This window comes from Chrysochloris asiatica, unplaced genomic scaffold, assembly GCF_000296735.1.
Source record: "Chrysochloris asiatica unplaced genomic scaffold, ChrAsi1.0 scaffold00223, whole genome shotgun sequence".
NCBI classification, from domain to species: Eukaryota; Metazoa; Chordata; class Mammalia; order Afrosoricida; family Chrysochloridae; genus Chrysochloris; species Chrysochloris asiatica.
Window position 1 is genome coordinate 2963716 of NW_006408741.1, and position 12957 is coordinate 2976672.

The following is a 12957-nucleotide window of genomic DNA, read 5'->3' on the forward strand; positions in this document are numbered from 1 at the left end:
GTCAAAATCAACTCCAAGGTACTTAAGAACTAGTATGGATTGAATTTTGTATCCCCAAAAATATGTGTTGGGATCCTTATCTCAATACCTGTGGGAGGAAGAAGCTTTCTTTGTTATGTTAATGGTCCCTAATCCTGTGGGGGGTTTGTTGTAAATCTAATCACTCTGTTACTTGAATGGGAATTTATCCACAAAACCAATTCAGCCACATCCAAGTGAAGAGACAGATAAGAGTTTAATTGCTTATGCATAAGCAGGAAATGGACAGGGTTTCAACATTCCCTAAATGTCTTCTTCAAATGTATGTTTATATATGTTTTATAAAAGCTAACAGTCACATCTATACATTCCATTTCCAAAGACAGGGGTATTTTGATCTCTGAGAAGAACAAAGAAAGCTCCTTTAATTAGCTCCAAGTTTTATCTCTAGTCCAAGGGAGGAGACACCAGCTCCAAAGGAGTCCACTTCTTCAAGGCTGACCTCTTTTGCAATGTTATATGTTAAAATCTAGCATCCTCAGCTCCTGGGCCCTGGGATTTGAAGCTTTTATATACTGAGGAGCTCTGGTAGCGTAGTGGTTACGAATTGGGCTGCGAACCTTAAGGCCAGCAGTTCGAAACTACCAGCAGCTCCGCGGGAGAAAGATGAGGCATTCTGCTCCCGTAAAGATTTACAGCCTCGGAAACCCTGTACAGGGTCGCTATGGGTCGGAACCGACTCGACGGCACTTAACAACAGCAACAACATATACTGAGACATCAACTCCTGGGCTATAAAAGGAGCAGATTAGACACATAAGTGGAGTCATGGTGAGGCACTGTATGATAAGCACTGGATTGCAAGGTAGGTTTGAACTGCAAGGTCGGTGGTTCAAACCCACCAGCTGCTTCTCAGAAACCTTATACAGGGTCACCATGAGTCTGAACTGACTCAACGGCATTTAACAACAAGTACAGACATATAAGCAGCATCAAAACTCAGGTGGGGCCAGAGGGAAATACCTGAGGAAGTGAGGAATGCCGGGCCTACAGAAGTAGTGTCCTGAATTCGAACTTCTAACTTCCTGAACGATGAGAAAGTCAATTCTGATCTTTAAAGTCACCCAATTGTGGTATTTGTGTTACAGTATTACTAGGGACCTACAACTGGCAAAGTCGGCAGTTTAAGTTCACCAAATTCTCGAAAACCCTGTACAGAGTCGGTATGGGTTGGAACTGATTCGATGGCACTCAGCAAGAAGATGACAGGCACATAGATTGTTTCCAGTTTTTCAGCATTGTGAAGTGAACATCCATATCGATATTCATAGATCTTTGTGGACTTACCTGATTGTTTCATTGAAATAAAAAAGCAAAGCTGGGGTGGGGGAAGGGTGAGTGCCTCCACCGCCAACAGCACATGTGTGTGAGGGGGAGGGGCTGCGCAAAGCTACAGACTCAGAGTGAGTCCAGCCCCTGCCCCTCACCAAGGCCCAGCATCTTGTTGTTATTGTTGTTATGTGCCGTGGACTCATAGTGACCCTACACAGGGTTTCCGAGGCTGTAAATCTTTAAGGGAGCAGACCGCCTTATCTTTCTCCCGCGGAACCGCTGGTACTTTCGAACTGCTGACCTTGTGGCTTGCAGCCTGATTCGTAACCACTACGCTACCAGAGCTTACCAGTGCTTATCATCAAGTCGGTTCCAACTCACAGCAACCTCTGTGGAGTGGCTGGTGAATTTGAACCACCAACCTTGTAGTGCAAGCCTATCTTGCAGCCCAGCACATTAACCCACAGTGCTGCACCAAGACTCCAAGGCCCAACATAGCTCCCAGCTAGTCCTACTTTTTTTTTTTTTTTTTTAATTGTGAATTGAGTGATACTTTACATGGGAGAACATCAGCTTTACACTCATCCTATCATATTTCATTTCATTGCAATAATTATAATCCCCTCCATTCAACAGTATTTGCTTTTATTCCTTCTGGGGGTTTTTTGGGGGGGAGGGGTTGTACACCAAAACACTCAGGAATATGCAATCATTCAAACACCCAAAGGGCATACCCTGCAAGGCTGGCCAGCACAAAGCCCCTCTCCCTCCATGAGTCTAGAGACCCCAGCCACTCAGTCTCTCCACGTCATCATCTCTGCCTCCATCTCTGGCATCGCTGCTTCTCTGAATAGGGTCCCACACTCTGCTCCTACTCTTCTCCCTTTATGGTCCCAGGGTCCTCCGCTCCTGGATGCAAGATCAAGCACTTCCGTCTTTTTACTACAAAACATCTACCTTTACAGTTGCAACTATCACAATTAGTCCTGATAACAATCACTCACTATTGAACCACAAGAGTCCTATCTCCACTTAGTGGAGATTCTACCTTCCCCCGCAGCCTCTAAAACTAAACTCCCTCTTGAAAATTTGTAAGCCAGTCACTTCATGCCTTTATAGCCACCCCCCATTTTATTTATTTATTTATTGTAAGTTTTTATTGTGAATTGAGTGGTAGTTTACATGGGAGAAAATCAGCTTTACATTCATCCTATCATATTTCATTTCCTTGCAATGATTACAATCCCCTCCATGCATCATCAAACAACCAAAGGGTATACCCCGCAAGCCTGCCCCCTGGCTGTCAACACATTGCCCCTCTCCCATCCAGAGTCCAGAGTCCCAGCCGTTCCATCTCTCCACGTCATCCTTTCTGCCTCCATCTCATCTCTGGTGTCACTGTTTCTCTGGATAGGGTCCTGCACTCCACTCTTCTCCCTTGATGGTTCCAGGGTCCTCTGCTCCTGGACTGCAAGATCAACCACTCCCCTCCTTTTGTTACAAAACATCTCCCTTTACATTTGCAACACTCACAATCAGTCCTGATAGCAATTATTCACTATTGAACCACAAGAGTCTTATCCCCATCTCCTTTCACCAGTCCCATCCAGACAGGTTGGAAACCACTCAGTGGAGATTCTACCTTCCCCCACGCCCTCTGAAACTAGGCTCCCTCTTGAAAGCTTGTAAGCCAATCACTTCGTGCCTTTGTAGACCCCCATTTTGGGTAGCCAATGTCCAAGTTGCCCATCCCTGTCAACCTTGTGTACGTACCAGGGGGCGGGAATAATCCTCACTGTAAAGATTCATTTTTTGAGCTACTACACCGGTAAGCATAGGTCAAGTTAATCAAATTGTAGCGGATTACTCTCTTTATCCTCTTCTTTCTTCCTCTAGTCGAGTTCTGATCATCCAGCCATTGATACCAGGTCAAATGGGTACTATCTGTAAGTGTGGGTGTTCTTGTGCATCTCCCCTTACTTCATAACAGCTGGATGCTTCACTTTCCGCTCTAACCCTCAGCTGTTTTTAATTTTTCCTGCTGGTCTTTCATTCAAGAAGTATCTTCTGTTCTTCTAGCCGCTCCAGACTGGTCTGCTTGTCCTTTCAAGTGGAAATTTCCCACCTCAGAAGACTCTGGATGGGGATCAGGATTCCACCTATGGTCTTATGCAATGCAAAGGCTCCACAGGAAGCCTCCTTCACTGTGGTGGTGGTGGTGTGCCGTGGAGTCGGTTCTGACTCATAGTAGCCCCCCCCCCCATTTTAGAGAGCCAATGTCTAAGTTGCCCATCCCTATCAACCCTGTGCTGTGAAGATTCCTTCCCTCTTGGTTGGTATTTTAAGCTACTACATCCATAAGTATAGGTCAAGTTCATCAAATTGTAGAGAATTACACTTGTTTATAAAAAAAAAAAATTTTTTTTTTTAAATTCATTATATATATATTGTTTTCTTCTTCTTTTCTTTCTTCCTCTAGTCAAGTTCTGATCATGCAGCCATTGAAGCTAGGTCAAATGGGTACTAGCTGCAAGTATGGGCATTCTTGTGCATCTCCCCTCACTTCATATCAGCTGGATGCTTCACTCTCCACTCTAATCCTCTATGGCTCTGTCCTTGTTCATGGGCTCAGGAATGCCCAGGTCTCACCATACTCCAGGTTGATGGGAATCTATTGAACTATCCCTATCTTCTATATGACACTTTTTCTATGTATGTATTTTTCCATGTGTATACTTTTTTTGTGTGCATTTAAAACAGTAGGGTGTTTTCTGTGCATAATTTTCAAGTGTACTTTTATGTGTGTGTACTTTTTTTTACTGTTATGAAGAGGGACCACTCCCTGGAGAAGGACATCAAGTTTGGTAAAGTAGAAGGTCAGTGAAAAACATGAAGCTCCTCAGTGAGATGCAGTGACCCAGTAGCTGTAGCAGTGGGCTCAGACACTCTTGTGAGTATGGTGCAGGGCTGGGCAATGTTCTATTCTGTTGTTCATGAGGTCACAGTGTCCAAGCCAACATGATGGCACCTGCCAACATTCTTACTGTATGACATTCTGGAAAAGGCAAGACTATAGTGATGGTGAAACTATCAGTGGCCATCAGAGGCTTGCTGGGTGGGGGGGGGGGGGGGGTGGCTGGAAAGGGATGACTAGGTAGAGCACAGAACATTGTTGTTGTTATTAAATATAGTCGAGTTGGTTCCAACCCATAGCGACCCTGTATTAGGGCGATGAAACTATTCTGTACAATACCGCAATAGTGGGTTCATGGCACTAAGCATTTGTCAAAACCAATAGAACTGTGTGACGCATAAATACAGTGAACCCTAACATAAACTCTGGACTTTAATTAATAATGATGAATAAACTGTAAAAAAATATACCACAGGAATGCAAGAAATTAATAATAGGATAAAAAGTATGTGTCTTAGCAATCTGGTGCTGCTACCACAGAAATGCCACAATAGATGGTTTAACAAACAAAACTTAATTCTCTCACAGTTGAGGAGGCTAGAAGTGCAAATTCAGAACACCAGTTTCTAGGGAAGCCTTTCTGTCTGTCCGCTCTGGGGAAGGTCCTTGTCTCCTTTCAACATCTATTGGAGGTCTCCAAGTGTCTTGGCCTCAATCTCCCCCTAGATAAAGGAGGGTCTCAGCACAGGTCCCAAAGATGGTTCAGCTCTTAGATCCACTGTTTTGATAGTAGCAGTTCCCTCCTTTTCTGCTCTTCCCTCTCCTTTAATTTTTTGTAAATTGAAAGGTGAAGCAGGCCACACCCTGGGACACTCGCCTGACATTGGATCATGTCTATGACCTGAGTCAGGGTGTTGTATCCCTTTCTAATCCACTTACAATTGATTGGCTGATCACATCAGATCACATCACAGACGATGATAACATCAGTGCATAACTGCCAAATTACATCATTCCGTAACTGAGAATCATGGTCCAGCAAAGTTGATGCCTATATTTTGGTGGTGTTGTTGTCAATAAGTGCTGTTTAGTTGGCTCCAACTCATAGCGACCCTGTATTGGGTTTCCAAGGAGAGGCTGATGGTTTTGAACTGCCAACCTTGAGATTAACAGTCCAGTACTTATCCTGCAGATCACACCAGGATTCCAACACACCTATTTTGTTGTTGTTATTGGTAAGTGCCATCGAATCGATCTGACCCATAGCAATCCTGTATTAGGGTTTCCGAGGAACAACTGGTGAGCTTGGACCACCAAACTTGCAGTTCAAATGACTTTGCAGTCCAGTGCACAGTGCTTTAACTCACAGTGCCACACCAGGACACAATCAATCCATGACAGTATGTATATGGGAACTCTCTGCACAATTTTCCTGTAAAACTAAAAAAAATTTTTTTTAAATAGCTATTTTAAAAATATTGAATAACTGCAAAAACCAACTAAAACTCCATCAACAGAAGAATAAATACAGTGCAATACAGCTATGCTGTAGAATCCTGTTCAACTGTTAGATAAATAAGGCTGATAAACAGGAACAGATCTCTAAGTCTTGAAGTTTTTTTTAAAAATCCAGCTTGCAAAATAATACATATAGTAGGATTATCTATTTTTAAATGTACTTATTTATTTAAAAATAATATATAAACATGATGTCCCACACAGAGTGCACTGTTGGCACAATGATTAAGCACACAGCAGCTATCTAAAAGGCTGGAGGTTCAAGTTCACTTAGAGGAGGTGCCTCAGTAGAGAGGCTTGGCAACATGCTTCTGAAAATCCAGCGCTTGAAAATTCAAGGGATCGGTTCTACCCCGACGCCATGGGTTCTACTCTGCCGCCATGGGTTCTCCTCCGCTGCCACGGGTTCTACTCTGACGCCATGGGTTCTCCTCCGATGCCATGGGTTCTACTCCGACGTCATGAAGCAGAGTTGACTTAATGGCAAGTGGTGTATTGCGCTATAGATACATACACAAGGGGGCGTCAGAAAAGTTCGTGGCAAAATTCCATTATCTTTTCATTCTATTTTCCAAGAAAATTTTGAAGCTCCTTGCATATGGTGTGTGGGAGTTCATGTTGTTGTTGTTGTTGTTAAGTGCCATCGAGTCGATTCCGATCCATAGCGATCCTGTATAGGGTTTCCGAGGAGCACTGTGAGCTTGAACCACCAACCTTGCAGTTCAAACGGCTTTGCAGTCTGGCGAATTAATCCACAGTGCCACATGAGTACACGTATATCAGGTGCGAGACTGGAAAGGAAGTCCTGAAAAGTGGGGTTTTGGGGGAAGGGAAAAGGCCTGGGGAAAAGGCATACATCAAAGTCTTACTTTACATATTCTTTTGATTCTTTCTCAAGGAGCAGGTATTGAACATTCACTTTATAATTTTATTGTTATTAAGTGGCTGTTGTTGTCAAGCCAGTTGCAACCCATAGCAATCCTGCATAGGGCTTCTGAGGAATGGCTGGTGAGTTTGAATTGCCAACCTTGCTGTTCAAATCAACTTTGTGGTGGAGTGCTTATCCTACAGCGCCACATGTAATTAAATATTTTTTAAATGCTTTTAAGATCCATGTGGCGCTGAGCTAGATATCTCATGGTCTGGTGACATTGTATTACCCACAATCCAGAGATGTTTGACTTTGGTGTCAACACCCTGAGTGGCTGTCTTTCTTGCATAAAGGATTTTTGCCTGTGAACCTTGCACACTTGTACATTTTATTCTTGATTAGGAGTCCCTGAGTAGCTGAAAAGGTTACATACTCGGCTACCAACCAAAAGGCTGGCAGTTCAAACCCACCCAGATGCACATGGATCTGCTTCTAAAATGTCAGTGTCAGAAACCCTATGGGGCAGTTCTACTCCGAAACACATGGAGCTGCCATAAATCAAAGTCAGCTCAAAAGCCACTGGCTTCCTAATTGTTCTTATATGGATTTAGTGCTTGCAGCCAAACCCAAGAGGACGATGTAAGGTCTGACAAGACACCTCGAAGCCTACTTATTGTCATCCTTTTACCTACCTCTCAAAGTGACACATTTTACATAAGAAGGTCTCCTTGTTGTCACCATATAGCCACATGCCTCTATGATGCTGGTGGTTACGTGCCATGGAGTCAGTTCTGACTCATAGTGACCTTGCATAAGGTTTCCGAGGCTGTAAATCTTTACGGGAGCAGAAAGCCTCATCTTTCTCCCATGGAATTGCTGGTAGTTTCAAACTGCTGACCGTGAGATTAGCAGCCCAACTCGTAACCACTACACACACTACCAGAGCTCCTTACATCCAGCTATAGTCATTCAGTTTCTGGTGGCACATACTGTTAAGTGTTCAACTCCTAGCTGAAAGGTTGTGAGATCAAACCTACCCAGAGGTACCTCGAAAGGTAGGTGTAAAGGTCTGCTTGTGATAGATCACAGCTTTGAAACCCCAATGGGGGCTGTCCTAGCTCTGCACAGGTGGGGTCACCCTGGGTCAGAGTGGACTTTACAACAAACAAGCCACTCCACACTGTCAGTGGAGAGAATTCTGTGTTTCATAAGCACTGACCTCATACCACATGGGGAGATATGGGTCCACTCGAAGGGCAGAAACCTGAAGGACTTATTGAAGACAGAACTGGAGCCAGACACATTCCATCTGAGTTTACAAAACACCACACAGCCTTCTCTTTAGTAAACTTTATCTCTACCTTTGGGGAAAAAAGTATCTGAGCCAAGCCCAATTTTTACAGTCTGCATACTTTTACTTGACTTTTAAAAACACTACTGGTTAAGCAAAGATACAGAATCTAAGAATCTAAGCAAGCACAATCTCTTGATCCTGGTTGCTCTCCTACAACCCAGCCCTGTGATTTTATCATCCTCAGCCCAAGGTTTGCTTTGTGTCTGAGACCACCCCTCCAGGAACCATAGTAATCTTTTCAGACAATGAACTTTCCATTCAAATGACATTTTTAAGTCAAGTGAAAATCTCCAGGAGCAAACTGTTTGTTTGTTATAAAAAATGAAGTTTTAAAGAAAAGGCTGACCATTTGAACGCAAGCAGAATTAAAAAAGAAAAATAGCGCAGTTCAGCCAAACAGCTGAGTTATGAAGGCAAAGCAGGCCTTGAGGCTGGTCCTACAGGAGGATCCCATTGGATCTGAGATCTATCAGAACCAGCCCAGGACTTGTTTGGGAGCCTACAGGAAGCAAAGATAACAGGGGATCAATCCGTTCTTTGCACTGTTCTCTTGAGCCAATGCTGAAGACCTTCCTCAATATCCCTGGGGTTTGGAGAGAGGGACCATCTCCAGAAGGACCCCAGAGTGGAAGCAAAAGTATGAGTGTAACCCAGAAGTAGACAGGATTTCTGGGAGCCCCCTTTCTGTCTACTTCACTGGCAGATCCCACAGGAGTTTGAGGGAAGATCCTGGTTGATGGACAGGCAGGTGTTTTAAGAGTCAGCTCTGGCCTTTTGCTGCCCCTTGGTACTGAGGGGCCCATGTGGCCTCTCCTCACGAAGGGCAAAACCCAGCCGACCAGTTACTGTGAAGCCAGTCATGGGACCCCACGCATTTCACAGTAGAACTATGCTCCACAGCATTTTCAATGGCTACTTTTTCAAAAGCAGATCACCTGTCTGTCTGATATGCTTCTGGGTAGGTTTGAACCACCAGTCTTTTGGTTAGCAGCAAACGTGTTCATCATGCGCACCACCCAAAGACTCCACTAAAGGCAGGAATTTGTTCCCCCCCCCCCACACAAAAAAAATCTAGAGCTGCTTCTGTAGCATTAGTTGTAGAAGAATGTCATGTTCTCTTCATGTCCAGGGGAACCAGCACCTGCATCACATAACCAGCTTTCGCTGATGCGATGCTGACTGAAATCATGCTTCACCTTGAATGCCTCACAGTTTAAGAAATGGCATCTCTTTATTCTAGTCTTTGATCCCACCCCATGGCACAAGACAGATAGGTTCTTGCCCGCTAAAAAGACCAAGTTTTTCACTTCTTTTTACAGTGGATGACAAGGGCAGCTTTGTAAGGCTGTTGGGAGGATTAGGTTGAATAATGTACATTAAGCACCTCGCACATAAATCTCCACAAGCTGGTGGAGAAGAAGTGCTACCTAGAAGGCCGCAGTAGTTCAGCAATACAATTCTTGCCTTCCACGTGGAAGACTGAGTTTGATTCCTAGCCAATATAACTCATCTGTCAGTGGAGATTGGTGTGTTGCTATGATACTGATCAGGTTTCAGACAAAGATAGATTAAGAGCAAAGGCCTGGGGATCTACTTTGGAAAATCAGCCAATGAAAACCATATGAATCAAAGTGGTCCAATCTCATTGTACATGAGTTGGGAGCTGGCTGGGCAGTGCCAACAATATTAAGTGAAAAAGCCAAGGGCAGAGCAGCATGGTGTCATCTGATCCCTTGTGTGTGAAGGGAAATAGAAGACACATTAACAACTAAATTAACCACCTACTAGAATACAGTAATGGGAGAAAGATGAGGCTTTCTGCTCCAATAATGATTTACAGCCTCGGAAACCCTGTACAAGGTCGCTATGAGTCAGAACCAACTCCACAGCACATCACCACCACCAGAGTAGAGTAGCAAGGAGCTCTGGTAGCGTAGTGGTTACAAATTAGGCTGCTAACCTCAAGGTCAGCAGTTCGAAACTGCCAGCGGTTCCGTGGGAGAAAGATGAGGCTTTCTGCTCCTGTAAAGATTTATTATATATAGATACACAGGAATAACATAACAAACATGTCCCATCTGCAGGTGGAAAATACACTATTACATAGTACTGTTGTTAAGTGTCATTGAGTCATTCCGACTCATAGCAACCTTGTAAAGGGTTTCCAAGGAGTGACTGGTGGGTTTGAACCACTGTTCAAATGACTCAATGGCACTTAACAACAACAACAACCTCCTCGGAAACCCTATATGGGGTAGCTATGGGGAGAAATTGGCTTGACGGCACTTAACAACAACAATAGCTATAGAGTAGCGCAGTGGTTACAAATCAGGCTACTAACTGCTAACCTCAGGGTCAGCAGTTCTAAACTACCAGCTGTTCTGTGGGAGAAAGACGAGGCTTTCTGCTCCTGTAAAGATTTACAGCCTCAGAAATGCCTCATATGGATGTGAAAGCTGGACAGTGAATAAGGAGGATCGTAGAAGAATTGATGCCTTTGAGTTGTGGTGTTGGAGGAGAATACTGAAAGTGCCATGGACTGCCAAAAGAACCGATAGATCTGTTTTGGAAGAAGTGCAGCCAGAGTGCTCCTTGGAGGCCAGGATGGCTAGGCTTCATCTCTCCTACTTTGGACATATTGTCCGGAGGAAGCGGTCGTTGGAGAAGGATGTCATGCTGGGTAGGGTGGAGGGTCAGAGAAGAAGAGGAAGACCCCCAACGAGATGGATCAGCCAGGTGGCATCATTGATGGACTCAGGTGTGGCGGTGGTAGTGAGGTTGGCCCAGGATCGAACATTGTTTCGTTCTGCTGTGCATGGGGTCGCTATGAGTCGGTTCCGACTCGATGGCACCTGACAACAACAACAACATGAGTCGGAACCGACTCCACGGCATGTTACCACCAACACAGAGTAGGGGCTCATAGTGGGACCTGGAGTCCTTCCCCACTAAACAACTTAAGAGCCAAGGGAACAAATGGTCTAAGGCTCTGGGCTTTCACAATAGCATCTATTGGAAAGGCATAGTTTTAAAATCTCTCGTCACAAGAGCAGTTCAGCCATCACTTTGCTTGCTAGATCAAGACTTTGGACCCTGGCTCCAGAATTCAGTTCCTGGAAGCTTGTCTACCTTCTGCTCTTGGGCTGGGTAGCCTGGGCCAGAGCAGGTTGGTTAATAGATCTGAGTTCCGGTTCTTCCAAGACCATTTTCTGGATTCAGTCCAGGGGGCTGCACCCAATCAAGAGCCTTAATTTTTAGACCTGGTTCCTCACTACCTCTCTAAGTAAGCCTGGGGCAAGTCAAATGAGCACTTAAAACTGCAATAGAGGGTCTGGGGACTCCAGGCTGAGAAGAAGTGGAAACAAGGCCCCTTTTCAGGTGTGGACGCACCCCTCTTCCCCTCCCAAGTTTTCTTTGTTTGCCTCCTCCTAGCTGCACCCCTGCCCTTTACTTCCTCAGAGGAGAGCAGGTTTGAGAGGAAAGCAGCAGGCTGAAAGAGAGGGTGGAAGAATGTTAAGACTTCTGATCCAGGATGAGTGGAACAAAAATTAATTACATAGGGCTAAGTGAACTAAAAGGTTATTTCTATTTTCTGGATATAAGAAACCCTTTTTTTTCCTTTCTTCTGGTATGGAACTGTAGAATAAGCACTGGACTGCTAGCCGCGAGGTCGGTGGTTCAAACCCACCAATCACTCCTTGGAAACCCTTTACAAGGTTGCTATGAGTTGGAATGACTCAATGGCACTTTAACAACAACAACAGTACTATCTAACAGTGCATTTTCCACCTGCAGATGGGACAGGTTTGTTATGTTATTCCTGTGTTTCTATATATAATAAATTAACCAAAGGGGAAGATAAAATACATGAAACAAATAAAAAGTTATAAACATGGCTTTACCAGAAAAAGCTCAAGGTTTCGATGAAATGGGTCACAGAACCCAGACTTTAAACACATATTGTCAGGGGGAAAACTTCACTTGCCTGGGATCCTAAGCATCTAACTTCCTTAGCTATCTTCTTTCAGTACTGGATCCACCTAGAAACCAGTTTTCCAACAGCCCTGAGGAGACGCAAATTCAAAGGGCCAATCTCTTTCATTATTTTCCTTCCTGTATACACCTTCAGAGAGCTCTGGTAGTGTAGTGGTTACGAATCAGGCTGTGAACCACAAGGTCAGCAGTTCGAAAACTACCAGCTGTTCCACGGGAGAAATATGAGGCTTTCTGCTCCTGTAAAGATTTACAGCCTTGGAAGCCCTGTTCAGGGTCGCTATGGGTCGGAATCAACTTGATGGCACTTAAGAACAACAACAATATACCTTCTGGTCTCCTGGTGTGGCGCTGTAGAATCAGCACTGGACTGGGAACCATCGGCAGTTCAAACCTCGGAAACCCTGTACAGGATTCGCTATGAGTCGGAACTGATTCGACGGCTCTTTACACATACCTTCTAAAAATTCCAGAGAACACTTCAGAGGTAAGGGATGTTGGTAGAACACTTCAGGATGTTGGGGGAATTTTACAAATGTTCACTGTTAACAGTAAATTCTTTTTAGATCAGTAGTTTGTGACTTTGAGTACAGTCATGCATCATATAACATCTGTTTCGGTAATATGTGGCCACACATACATCCATGGACCCTTAAGGTTATAAGAGTGGTGGTGATGTACCACGGAGTCAGTTCAGACTCACAGCGACCCTGTATAAGGTTTCTGAGGCTGTAAATCTTTACAGGAGCCAAAAGTCTCATCTTTCTCCTGTGGAACAGCTAGTAGTTTCAAACTGCTGACCTTGAAGTTAGCAGCGTGACTTGTAACCACTACACTACGGGTGAGTTTAGAAATCTGGATCTGAGAAATGAATGTAGCAAAGGCAACAGCTAAGTGCACATCACACATTTTATCTCCTGTCTCTTGTATACAGAGCAAATGTGCTGCCAGGCACCACATGGTACCAAACCCAAAATCAAACCCTGCCATCAGGTT